Source organism: Phacochoerus africanus, chromosome 1, assembly GCF_016906955.1.
Source record: "Phacochoerus africanus isolate WHEZ1 chromosome 1, ROS_Pafr_v1, whole genome shotgun sequence".
NCBI classification, from domain to species: Eukaryota; Metazoa; Chordata; class Mammalia; order Artiodactyla; family Suidae; genus Phacochoerus; species Phacochoerus africanus.
Genome location: NC_062544.1, coordinates 164584280 through 164596956, shown reverse-complemented (window position 1 = coordinate 164596956; position 12677 = coordinate 164584280). Strand labels below are relative to the sequence as shown.

The following is a 12677-nucleotide window of genomic DNA, read 5'->3' as shown; positions in this document are numbered from 1 at the left end:
GCCTGATTGAAGAAGATATGTGAGTTGGAGGAACCACAAGCGCCTTTCTCTCCTATAATAGATGGCCTTCAGAGTAGTGTTTTTAAAATTCCCATCCAGGCCACAGATGATGTGACCTATCCAACATTAGCAGGATCCCCTGGGCTTAGACTCCCTTTGGGAGTGTCCTGTCTTGATAATCCCAGGGGTCAGGGTCCAATCAAGGGCACATACACTTGTTATTATGGCAGCTCTCTCCTCACTTATGCAGAAAAGAGCCATGCTCATGATCATTTGTCCCTGACACTATTCTGCCCCTGTTGCTCTGCAAACCCTGCTTCCTATCTTGCACCCAGACTCCATCAGCGTAATTAGGAAAATATACACTCCCCACAACTGGAGTCTACAGTTTGGAGTCTAATTTTGAGAGCCATAGAATTTTAGCTTTGGAAAGACCTTAAAGACAACCTCATTTTTGGATAGGATCTTGAGACTCAGAAAAAGAAAGTAAATGTACACTGAATAGAAATAGGTGTTCTTTCCAAATGCAGAAATTCACGGGGTAATTTGTAGGAAAGGGGAGGAGGCAGAGAAGAGTTTTCATCACTCCTCTGCTTGATAATATCTATTTATCTCTTTTGAAGGCATTTTTGAGTGTCAAAGGGGAGACACACAAGTGGAAAGTGTCATTTCACGTTATAACGGACAAACCCTCTGATGGTTTTAATGACAATAATTGCATTAATAGTTACCACCATTAATTGAATGACAATATGCCGGACACTTCACATAAATTATTCTACTTAATCATTCTCCAAAAAACTACATGAAGATGAATATTTTTTTGTCCTTTTGCCAATGAAGCTTACTGAAAGCTTAGTGAGGTTAAGTAACTGGCTCAAGATCACCAAGTTTATTTGCATTGCAGCTGGGGTCTGAACACAGGCTGTTTTGACATCAGAGTCAAGTTCCCAACTATTATCGTTACTTCAGGGCAGAGTTGTGAATAGCAAGGTCTTGGCACAAAGGCCTTGCTTCAGAAATCAGAGGCCCTGTTATAGAAAGTCAGATCCATAGAACAGAATTAGAGAAGATAATGGATGACAACCAACTATATAAATGCCTCAGGATATTGAAAGTGGATAAAGCAGGACTCCAGGTGTTCTGAGGATGGGATTTCAAGAGCACGCTGAAAAACAATTTGAAACAATTCAGCAGCTCTGTGGACAGCTGGGAAACAGCTGTGGCTGACAGACCTCTCTGGCTAGCTGCTTTGGGGAACAGAATAACTCTCTTTAAATGAAAGCAGTTCTTTCTCAGCAGTGCTCAAAGACAGACCTGCAAGACAGAAGTTCTGAAAGTCAATGTCCAGCCCACGTTTTCCATTTATGTGTTAAAGAAGACACTGCATATTGTGGTGAATTGGATTTGGAAATTTCTTAGAGAGTGTTTTCTTGGACAGGAGGCTGTCTTGCTCCCTTTAGGGCTCAGCTTGCCTGACTGAGGTCAAAACTATGGGCAGGGAGGCAACTAGTGAGTCATACTGAGGGCGGCACTTACTCTGGAAGTCATATATAAGTGCAGAGTCGGCACTTGCACAACCTGAAAGTGGGCATCTTCTGAAGGGTGAGATGTCTAGGGAGCCAGGAGAGCAAGTAACAGCCCAGGTTGAGTCACCTTGCTCTACAAAGCCTCTCAGAGGTCCCTGGGATTAGGATTCCTTGAAAAGTGGTTTCCCTTCTTCTAGAATGCAGCTGGGAAAAGACAGGGACTGACCCTTGACCTGAGAACTACAGGTAAAAAAATATTATGTTGTTCAAGATATTATTTTGAACTAAAATGGAGATAGCCTTTATAACAAGTGCTGTCAGGTCAGTGAGTAGGCAAAGAAGTCACTGATCACAATGGGAGAACACAAGAGAGTCAGGAGCTGGTCTGATCATCAAGGAGTTAGCCACACTGCACATGACCTTCAAGTTTCATTCATTCGTTCACTCATTCAGCCAACAGGATTAATGGCCTGCTGCTTGCCAGAAACTATCAAAGACATCATTTGAATACATAAATGAACAACCAGTACCAGTGATGATCAACTTTTTATCCAAGAGGACCAACTCAAAGAAAAGTTAAAGTGCTTGCAGGTCGTTTCTTGGGAATTTTTTTTAATAATACTGCTTTCACATAACAAAAAGCATTTATCTGCAACTGAACTTCTGCATTCTTATATTATTTTCCAGTCCAGAGGGGATTACTGTATAAGGCTAAAATTTCAGATATGACAAAGCTAGTTCATACTGCAGTATCTGATACAATAATAGCACCTCTAGAACTGACTTCTTTTTTCTTTCCTTGGCTCACCTTGTAAACTACTGAACTGCAAAGTGTGGTTTGTCTCTTGATATTATAGCCTATAATGCCAGAGATCTTTTTTCCCATTGTAAATAAGATGAATCACATTTTTTTAACACAAAAAGTTTCTGGGTAGGTGATGATGTCATTCCTTGCTATTGGTAATTGAAGAGCAAAAGCAGCAGACTGAAAAAGTATGGTAGGGGATAGGGAAGCTCTAGCACATCCATGCCCAGTGTCAGGGACACAGTGCCAGTGCTTAGTAAGTATTTGATCCGGTAGTAGAACACCAGGTGGAGCTGCCTTGGCAATGGCTAGTTATGGGAGTCTTGCTGAGGGAGAGGAAGGAATGAGCTGGAGGCTGAGATCACTGAGTGTGGATAAGATGTCTCAGGGGGAGTTGGTAGAGTGAGAAAGAACTGAGGAAGAGTTCCTGGCAAGCCTCTGTATCAAAGGGGTGGGTTTACAAAAGGGAAAGAGGAAGAGAGGCTAGAGGTGTTGAAGGGAAACTAAGAGATGCTAGTCTCACCAACACAAAGGAGGAGAGCACTTGGAGAGACAAGAAGGGTCCGCAGTGTTATGTCACGAGAGGACTCGACAGTCTGGAAGCCCAGGATTGGAGTTCTGAGAAGGGAGGAGGAGAGACTGCCACATATGGCATCCTGGGCCATGGGAAGAGACTCTGCAATCTATGTTTTATCTCCTTATTAAGTTCTGGCAATTTTTAAAATGGCTTTTTGTCCTCTTTTATTCTAAAAATAGGGCACACTTATTGTAAAAAATTTATAATGTACAAAAAAATTTCAAAGAAGAAAAATAAAAATGGCCATGGCTTGCTTTTATCATGAGAGCTGCTTTATGACTTTTGGCTTGTTCTCCTTAGACTTGGCTTGCCTCTGTCATTCCTACTTTCAGCACCAATTCTTAGTAGTGATTGTGTTCAACAGCATAGATCAGATAAAATAAACACTGGAGAATAAAGTGATTTGATGAGCTATAAAATAATGTATTCTGAGTGATCTGTTGTGTGTGATGATTGCATCAAGGGTGACCCACATGGATAATTAATCAGAACAGAGGATCCCATAGACACAAAGATTTGCAAAGCCTTCTCATGAGTCCAGGTTTTTCCTTGATGAGCATGAACTAAAAAATGGATCTGTCAAAGTAACTTCTACCTGTGGTAGGTTAGAGGTAGGGAGAGATGAAGGGCCATTCTAGCCTCATCCTCACTCAGTGACTCATATATTGAAACATCAAATGCCTGGGAGTTTTGCTTCCCCACCAGTTTGATAGCTCCTTTAGTGAGATGGGAGTAGAGTGTATTCATTTGCTAGGGCTGCTGTAACAAATTACAAGAAATGTTTCTGCTTAAGTCAACATGAATTTATTATTTTACAGTTCTATAGGTAAGTAGGCCAGTTAGCTCAACTGGGTTCTGTACTCCAGATCTCACAAGGACAAAATCAAGGTGTTGACAAGCTGGGCTCTTGTTGGGAAGCTCTGGGAAAAATCTGCTTCCAGGCTCATTCCGTTTGTTGTCAGAATCCACTTCCTTACAGTTATAGGACTGAGGTCCCTGTTTCCTTGCTCATTGAAAGCTGGAAATACCTTGGCTTCTAGAAGTCTCTCTCTAGCCTTGCAAATGAGCTTCTTCATCTCAGAGTTAGTAGTCTTCCTGACTTCCCTTTTTTTAGTCTCTCTTTGTCTTTTCAGCTGGATCTCTGACTCCAGGAAAAGAAATTTTTCTACTTTTAAGTGTGATTAGGTTGGACCCAACCAAATAATCCAACATAATCTGCCAATTTTAAGAGAACCTTAACTACATCTGCAAGTCGTAAGGTTACATATGTACAGGTTCCAGAGGTAAATTCATGGACATCTTTGGGGGGGGGATGGTGGGGAAGCATTATTCAGCGTACCACACAGAGTGATGACAGAAATGATTGGATTTATGATATGATAGTTCTCCTCCCATTTTCCCCCCCTCCCAGTGTAGACTCTTCTTGATATTACTCTAGTTCACCCTTAGCAGCTTTGCTAATCAAAAGCAGGAATATGCACCCTCTACTTTGAAACCTTTCCGTAATGTCCCTCAGGGTCTTGATCCACAGGTTTAAGACATCTGCTTATTTCATACCTTTTTGTAGCAAGAGAATTTAGCTGTGGAACCCATTTATATTACGTGTTCCACAAACATAACTAACACTGGCATCTCTATTCTTACAATTGTTGCATTTGGTGGGTCACAGTGATATTTTTACCTTCCATTGCTGACCCATCCAAAATTTGTCTGTTTTATGGCTCCACGGAGCTCTTCTGTGAATTCGCTACATGATTTGTAGGCAAACCCTTGCCTACCATGTTCATTTTTAAAGTGGCAAAACGCTTAAGTCATAATCCTGATTGGAGAATGCTTGTACGACAGGGTGAGTCATCTTCACTCAGATATTGAACATGCTGCAAAGATTCCCCATTAAACTACAACATGGCTCATTAAACCCCATTGGTGAGAAAATTGGGACTTTGTTAAATGTTTATGTTCTGTGCTAATGTTAAATTTAGAATATTTCTGTTGTAGATACCTTGGGGAAATTTTTTAAAACTCTAGCTAAAGTGCCAACAGATTCCAGCCCATAAATTCCCAAATATGGGGTCTGGAAAACATCTCCCCTCAACTCCCATATTTATTTTCAGGCTTCTCCCTTTCTAATCTTTTTTTTTTTAATTTTTTTGTCTTTTTTTTTTTTTTTTTTAAGGGCCGCACCCACAGCATATGGAGGTTCTCAGGCTATGGGTCCAATTGGAGCTGTATCTGCCAGCCACAGCCACAGCAAAACCAGATCTGAGCCTCATCTGCAAGCTACACCACCCTCATGGCAACGCCAGATCCTTAACCCAATGAGCGAGGCCAGGGATCGAACCTGCGTCCTCATGAATGATAGTCAGATTTGTTTCCACTGAGCCACGATAAGAACTCCATTTTTTTTAAAGTTTTTAAAAGGCAAAACAAGTTGGATAATTTAAATCAAATCTTAAATCATAAAAAAAATCAAATTTTTAATAATCACTGTGAATATTATTTTCAGTTTAAAAACAAAAATTGTAGGAAAATCTGCTGTGTCTTATTTGGAAATTGTGCTTTAAGGACACATACAGATTAAAAGTAAAAAGGGAAATAACAATAAAAAAAAGAAACAATATGCCAAACAATACTAACAAAAATTTTAAAAAACAAGATAAACATTAAGGCAAAAAGTACAAAGAATATAGTTACTACAGAATGTAGAAGAGTTTGATCAAAAAGAGAGAAGAATTACTAATTATAAAGCAATTAGAGCAGTGCCCAGCAAATACTTATGCATAAATAATATTTTAGTAAATAAATATTTCATTCACTTCTATTTTTTATTACCTCCTTTTTGTATACTTTTGGAATTATTATTATCCTCTTTCTAAATGTTTAGGTTATGCTTCTCTTCTATTTTCTCTTCTATTATGATGATCAGATGCTATACATATTCCACAAATTACCACTTTTGCTACATTCTGTAAACCTTGCTATATGGTGGTATTATTATTATTATTATTATCATTATTATTATTTAGTTCTAGGTGGTTTTGAACTATCCACTATGATCTTTTATATTATCTCTAAGTTATTCAGAAGTACTTTTTTTTTCATATACAGCAATTCCTTATTTATCTTTTGGTTATTAATCTAACTTTCAGTCAATAACATAGTTTGTTCATCTTTAGTATGTAATCAGTTTTTGGAAATATGCCATATGTGTCTGGGAAAAAATATATTTTTAAGTTGTCCAATGCATATTTTCATTAAATTGTGTTCACATCTTCTATGTCTTTGGTGATCATTTGTCAATGATTGAGAAAGCTGCTTAGAAGTTAATTACTATGGTTTTAAAAGCTTTACATTTCTCTTTGCAATTCTGTATATGTTTGTTTTATACATTGTGAGGCTAATTGTTAGGTATATAAATATCTAGAACATAACATCTTTTTTTAAAAATTAATTAATTAATTAATTAATTTACCTTTTTGTCTTTTCCAGGGCTGTACCCGAGGCATATGGAGGTTCTCAGGCTAGGGTAGCTGCCAGCCTACACCACAGGCACAGCAACGTGGGATGGAACATAATATCTTTTTGATCCCTTTCTAATCTTTATACATTTTTTTTCCCCCACTGTACAGCATGGGGATCAAGTTATTCTTACATGTATACATTTTTCCCCCACCCATTTTTCTGTTGCAATATGAGTATCTAGACATAGTTCTCAATGCTGCTAATCTTTATACATCTTATTTCTTTTTCGTTTGCTTTCTTTTTGCTGTTCTCACGGTGTGCAGAAGTTCCTGGGCCAGAGATCAAACCTGTGCCACAGCAGTGACCTAAGCCATTGCAGTGACAGCACTGGATCTTTAGCCCACTGTGCTACAAGGGAACCCTTATTTTTCTTTTCTTAATGCTAGACCTCATGATCTTCTGATTACCTTTTTATATTCTCAGTTACTGCTAAGGACTGTACTTCTGGTTTTAAAGCAGAAGAGGAAGTAGATTATTCTGGAACACCATTCAGCCATGTTTGAAGTCAAGGAAAAAGATGTGTAATTGTCAAGTGTTTTTATTCTGTAACCATATAATTGAAGAAATAATTTCTGCCACCAATCACTTACATTCCAAAAAGGATTTAAACAGACAGAAATGCTAATGACAGAAATATGATTCCAGAAATTTGCTGGTTGAATTAATGCGAAAAGAATAATTTTACTCACATAAGAGTTATTAGAAATCCTCTACATGTGTGCCAACAGAATCAGCTGGTTATTGTGTGGCAAAAGATATTAAGATATAGGGAGGCTTTCTCAACAGGAATCCAACAAGGGAATTAAGTTCTACAGAAAATGATTTAAGGAACTATTTTCTCATCTGTCTCAAAGATGAGGCTTATCTACTATCATTCTGGCTGCCTAGGATGTAAATTAATTCACAAACTTTGAATAAATTAATATACATTTGTTGTAAAGGCATACAACAAATGCCTTGGGGCAATGGTTTTCAAGCTTTTTGGTGTCATAGTTCCTTTATAATTATTCCAAATTTGGAAAAACCTTAAGGAGTTTTTTTGTTTATGAGTGTTATATTTATCAATACTTATCATGTTAGAACTTAACTTTTTAACATGTTTTCATTGAGCTATTTAAAATAATCATCATAAACCATTCACATATTAAATGACACACTTTTACAAAAAACAAATTTATTTCCAAAACAAAAAAAAAATTATCGAGAAGAGTGACATCTTTGCAAATGTTCTTAATCTGTGGTATAGTAGCAGACAGCTGATCCTCACATCTGCTTCTGTGTTCAAGTGCTCTAGCACATACCATATAGCCTCTGGAAAATTCCACTGTGCACAGATGAAATCATAAGAATGAAAAATGCAAGTAACATTGTCATATCTTTCTGAAAATGATTTTGACTTTGGGCATCTCCCTGGAGAGGTCTCAGGAACTCCCGGGGCCCTTGGACCATGCTTTGAAACCATTGCCATGGGGCACTAGGTGTTGTTTCTCCCAAGGACCCTGGTGAAGAGGGCTGCAATAGTGTGCTTGCATATAGCATTTTCTCCACTACTAACTCTGTACCAAAATGACACCTAATCCTGATGGCCAAAATAAAATTGCAATGTTTAGGGCTAAATCATTCATGATGGTTTATATAACTTATAATTTAGAATGCCACAACAAAGTAATATCCAGTGGTTAGCTTTCTAGATTTGGCATTGTTTTCTTTGACCTATTTCAGAAGGGTTAATTTTTCTAGTTGTATTTCTAGGATATGATTGGCAAAGCTTGACTGGCAAAACCAATACACGTACTGCTTCTGCTGCCAAGTCTTCACTGAGAAGGTATAGGCTCAAAATAATTCAAGTATTCCAGCTTGTACTAGGATACCACAACTATTTTGGAAGGTTTTCCTTGAAATCTCACTCTGCACAATATTTCAGAGAAGTAGAACAAGTTACTGGAGAGTTTCTTATACAGGAATTACTAGAAAAAAAAATCCCAATTTTTCCCCAATAATCATTCTTAGAAATGGAAAAATGCTATCTTGTTTATGAGAATCCCCGAGTTCTCCAACTGTCAGACCTGACACGATTCAGCTTCACAAGCCAGGGACATTTTTGATTCTCCCTGTGTCGGGGACAAGTGTCATACATACTGATTTGCACAGAAAACCACAGAGAGCATTCTCCAGGAAGAGCCAGCATTTTTACAAGACTGAGTGGCAACTTAGAGCAACAGGGGTAGGAACTATTGTGTGGTGTTGTCCATAGACCTAGGCAGATCTTGTGCCAGGTTGCCGAGAGCTACTGCATTAAAATATCATTTGAAATTTAAATTCATTGTAAAACACCAAGAAAATATGAGTCAGAGAGCTTCTAATGGAGATTCTAGTGAAGGGACTGTCACTAAATCACCCTGAAGACTTAGCTGTGACTGAAAGACTGAAAGAGCATTAGGAAAATGGTCAGTTTAACAGCTAGCAGTAAACAAAAAAAAAAAAAAAAAAAAAAAAAAAAAGGCAAAGCATTATTTAGGAGTCAACACATTGAGATACTGATGGGATCAGGCAGTTATCTGAATTTTTATCTCCAGGTATGGTTTTTCCATCTGAAATGAGAAAATATTAGTTTTCGATGCTATAATGAGGTTCCTTTCTTTTTCCTCTGTCTTCACCTTCTCTTTCTGCTTATTCTGCCCAACCTGTAAATAGTAGAAATCAAGGAGAAAGCCTCACTTGGTTCTAAACTCCATAGGTTTTCCTCTATCACCAGCTTCTCAGAAGTGCCATCCACACCACTGCCTCATTCATTCCCCCCACAACCCCTTGCTGTTTGACTGCTGCAACTATTTTCTCAGATATCTCCAGTGATTCAATGGCATTTCTTAGCCATCCATCACTTTACCTGGGGGTAGTTGTGTGTGTGTGTGTGTGTGTGTGTGTGTGTGTATTTGAGGATAAGGTTATATGCACTTATATTCCTTACTACCAGTTTGGGAGACAAATTGGATTTTTCTCCAGCTAAAAAGTCAGATTGGAAGGGGCTGTGTGGGGAAGCAACCCCAAGCCCCAGGCGGAGCATTAGAATCTGCCACTAAGCAATGAGTATAGCTAAAATATGACAAAGTCAAAAATGACTAATTCCCCTGATAAAATCATAGGCTTAAGAAATTGGTTTGGGGAGTTTCCACTGTAGCTCAGTGGAAACAAATCTGACTAGTATCCTGAGAATGCAGGTTTGATCCCTGGCCTCACTCAGTGGGTTAAGGATCCAGCGTTGCTGTGAGCTGTGGTTGCAGATGCAGTTCCTATCTGGCTTTGCTGTGACTGTGGTGTAGACCAGCAGCTGTAGCTCCAAATAGACCCTATCCCTGGGAACCTCCATGTGCCGTGGGTGTGGCCCTAAAAAGAAAAGAAAGAAACTGGTTTGTGTCTTCTCCCCTTCCTATCTACACGAGGTCTGGAATGTTCTCTTCATACTGTCTAACTAGGCATTGCTTTTCAGCCCAGCCTCCAGCCTGGGTTTTCCTTAAAACCCAGCAAGGTGCAAGCAGAGACGTGTGAGCATGTACACAGCTGTTCTAAGAAATTCTCTGCTGGGAGAGGGCCACAGAGAGTCTTGGACATTGTATGTGAGATTGAGCCCTGCCAGCAAGCTAATTAAATGAAGGTTTTTTTTTTTTTTAAGCTCTAAGCTTAGCAGTGAGTGGGTGGCTAATTTCCTGACTCACCTATTCAAGTCATTTGTGGTCCCAGCAAATACTCCCTCTTGTAGGACACACTGCCTGGCCTTATTTGGAAGCTGTTCCATTTCTTCACAGGGTAGATAGGAATGCACAAAGTAATAGCTTTCTCTCTTTGTGTGGGATAGCATTTATGAAGTAGAGTTCAGTTCTTTGTGTAAAAGGAATTATGGGAATGTCAGAGCAGTTTGGAACAGCACTGGATATTCAATTAAAAGTCTTTCCCTCCAGAGGCTCAAAGCTCACACTGGAGACACAGAGTCCATCCCAGCACAGGGTGAACTTAGCAACTGGGGAAGTGGGGAAAGAAGCCCAGAGACTTACCTCCCTATTCATGGCCTAGGAAACCTGTCTGGGATTACAGACAAGCTGCAAGTCATCTTCAAATCTTGGAAATGCAAATAAACATCTGCAGAGACTAAAGTCAATATGCAATAGAGCTTCCATGATAGAATTTTCTAATTTAAGAATAACTTTACTTTTATTACACAAGATCCTAGCAAAAGAAAAATGTTGTTAGTTGAAATCCCCAATCGAAGCCTCTTTGTTTTGATTAGATGCAGGGTCTTGACTCTATTCAAGCAAGAACAAGAGGTTACTGAGCAGAGGTAATTATTGGCCTCCTCCCACTACCACCTGCAAAGGCTGTGGATGGTGGCAAATGTAAACAGCTACACACAGGTAGAGAATACATCTCTGCCATTCCACCTATCATGATTAAGGATCTGTTTAGTTAAAATAATGAAATTGACTCTATGCCTAGCAAAATGGGACATGGCTAAATGTCATGCCAATTCATGACTTTTGTATCTGTTGTCTCTTTACCCCAAAGCTAGTTGAGTTCAATACTCCTTTCCCTAGGATAATTTTTAGTAAGTAAAAAAAAAAATTTAGTAAGTAAAAATCTATTCATGACGGATATAGTCTTCAGCCTATTTGTTCATGCTTGAGGTCAGGTTTGGCAAATATACCACATGTGTATTTCATGCTTCTTTTTCTCCGCTTCCACCTTAGCTGTAAGTGTGTTCTTCAAGGATCTTTCATGATCTCTCTTCTCTTTCTATGTACTTTTCCCAGGCAATCTAAGCCACTCTTGGGGCTTTATGTTCCTCTGCATGCTTCTAACCAATAAATTCTTTCTTCTGCTTTAACTCTATATAGTTTCAGCCTTTTGCTTCCAGTTTTCTTATTAAACTTTTCACTTGAAATTCCACCTGGCTCTTTAAGTCGACATGTCAAAAAACAAACTTACAAAATCCCCCCATCTGCAAACTAGTTTCTCTTATGCAGCGCATCTACCAACTGCCCAAAATTAAAACCCAGGTCATTTTTTGCTGTCTCCCAAGCACCAAGGCCCAACAATTTTCCATCCCAAATATCTTGTGGGTATTATCACCTCTGCTCTATCCTCACTGCCATTATCTTTTATTCATTCACTCACTAAAGGCTTACCAAATTCTAGTGCCATACTAAGGGTGAGTGACACACAAGGAAGATGAAAACCAGCAAATAAGTACAAAGCACTGTGGTCACTGACCTATCAGAACACAAGGTAGTGGATGTTTAGAGCAGAGCAGGATGTACAAGAGTCTAGGAGCCTGAGTCTAGGACTTTTCCTGTCGTGGGACAACTCATCTCTTGCCAAAACATTTGGGGAAGGCTCCAGCCACATGTCCATTCCACCCTCTGCCCTGCTGCCTGCACTTTATTTCCAGAGTTTAAATAAGACTGCATCACTGTCTGACTAAAACCCTTCTATTACAGCAGGACAAGTGCCAAACTTCTTTTTTATGTATAACTGAATGACTTTACTGTACACCTGAAATTAACGCAACCTATGTTTATACAAAACCCTAAACAGAAATGTTTATAGCAGCATTATCCATCATAGCCAAAATGTGAAAAGTACCCAAATGCACATCAATTGACAAATGGATAAACTAACTGTAGTATACCCATATAATGGAATATCATCCAATCACAAAAAGGATTGAAGTATTGATATATGCTACAACATGAATGAATCTTGAAATCATTACGCTAAGTGAAGAAGTCATACACAGAAGGTCATATACTGTATGATTTAATTTATATTAAACATTCAAATATGCAAATTCATAGAGACAGAAAGTAGATTAGTGTTTGTCAGGGGCTGGAGGAGGTAGAAATGGGGAGTGACTGCTTGATGGGTACAAGGTTTCTTTTTGGGTTCTGGAAAATGTTCTGGAAATAGATAGTGGTGATAGTTGCATAACTTTGTAAATATACAAACTTTTTGACCCTACTTCCAAAACATTCCAACTTGGCTTTTTCTCCCCCCAGCACTCTTTTTACAACAGTTACTAAACTCTCAGTTCATGAAATAGGAAAGGAAAGAACAGAAATGAAAATGCCCACTCTGCCTCAAAAATTTACCATGAGTATCATTTTCAACCTCCCTCTTTTCCCCTTTGGCAATCAACTCAATGGATCATTATCCTAATGACTGCTGTTCACACTTTGCATGACTGTTTCAAATA

At 38.7% G+C, this 12677-nt stretch overlaps 1 protein-coding gene across 3 annotated transcripts in view; it reads left to right on the top strand.

The window, feature by feature from the left end:
* The window catches only part of SLC9A9 (solute carrier family 9 member A9), a 557820-nt gene that overhangs the window by 167116 nt on the left and 378027 nt on the right, over positions 1-12677 (top strand). The window lies entirely within an intron of this gene.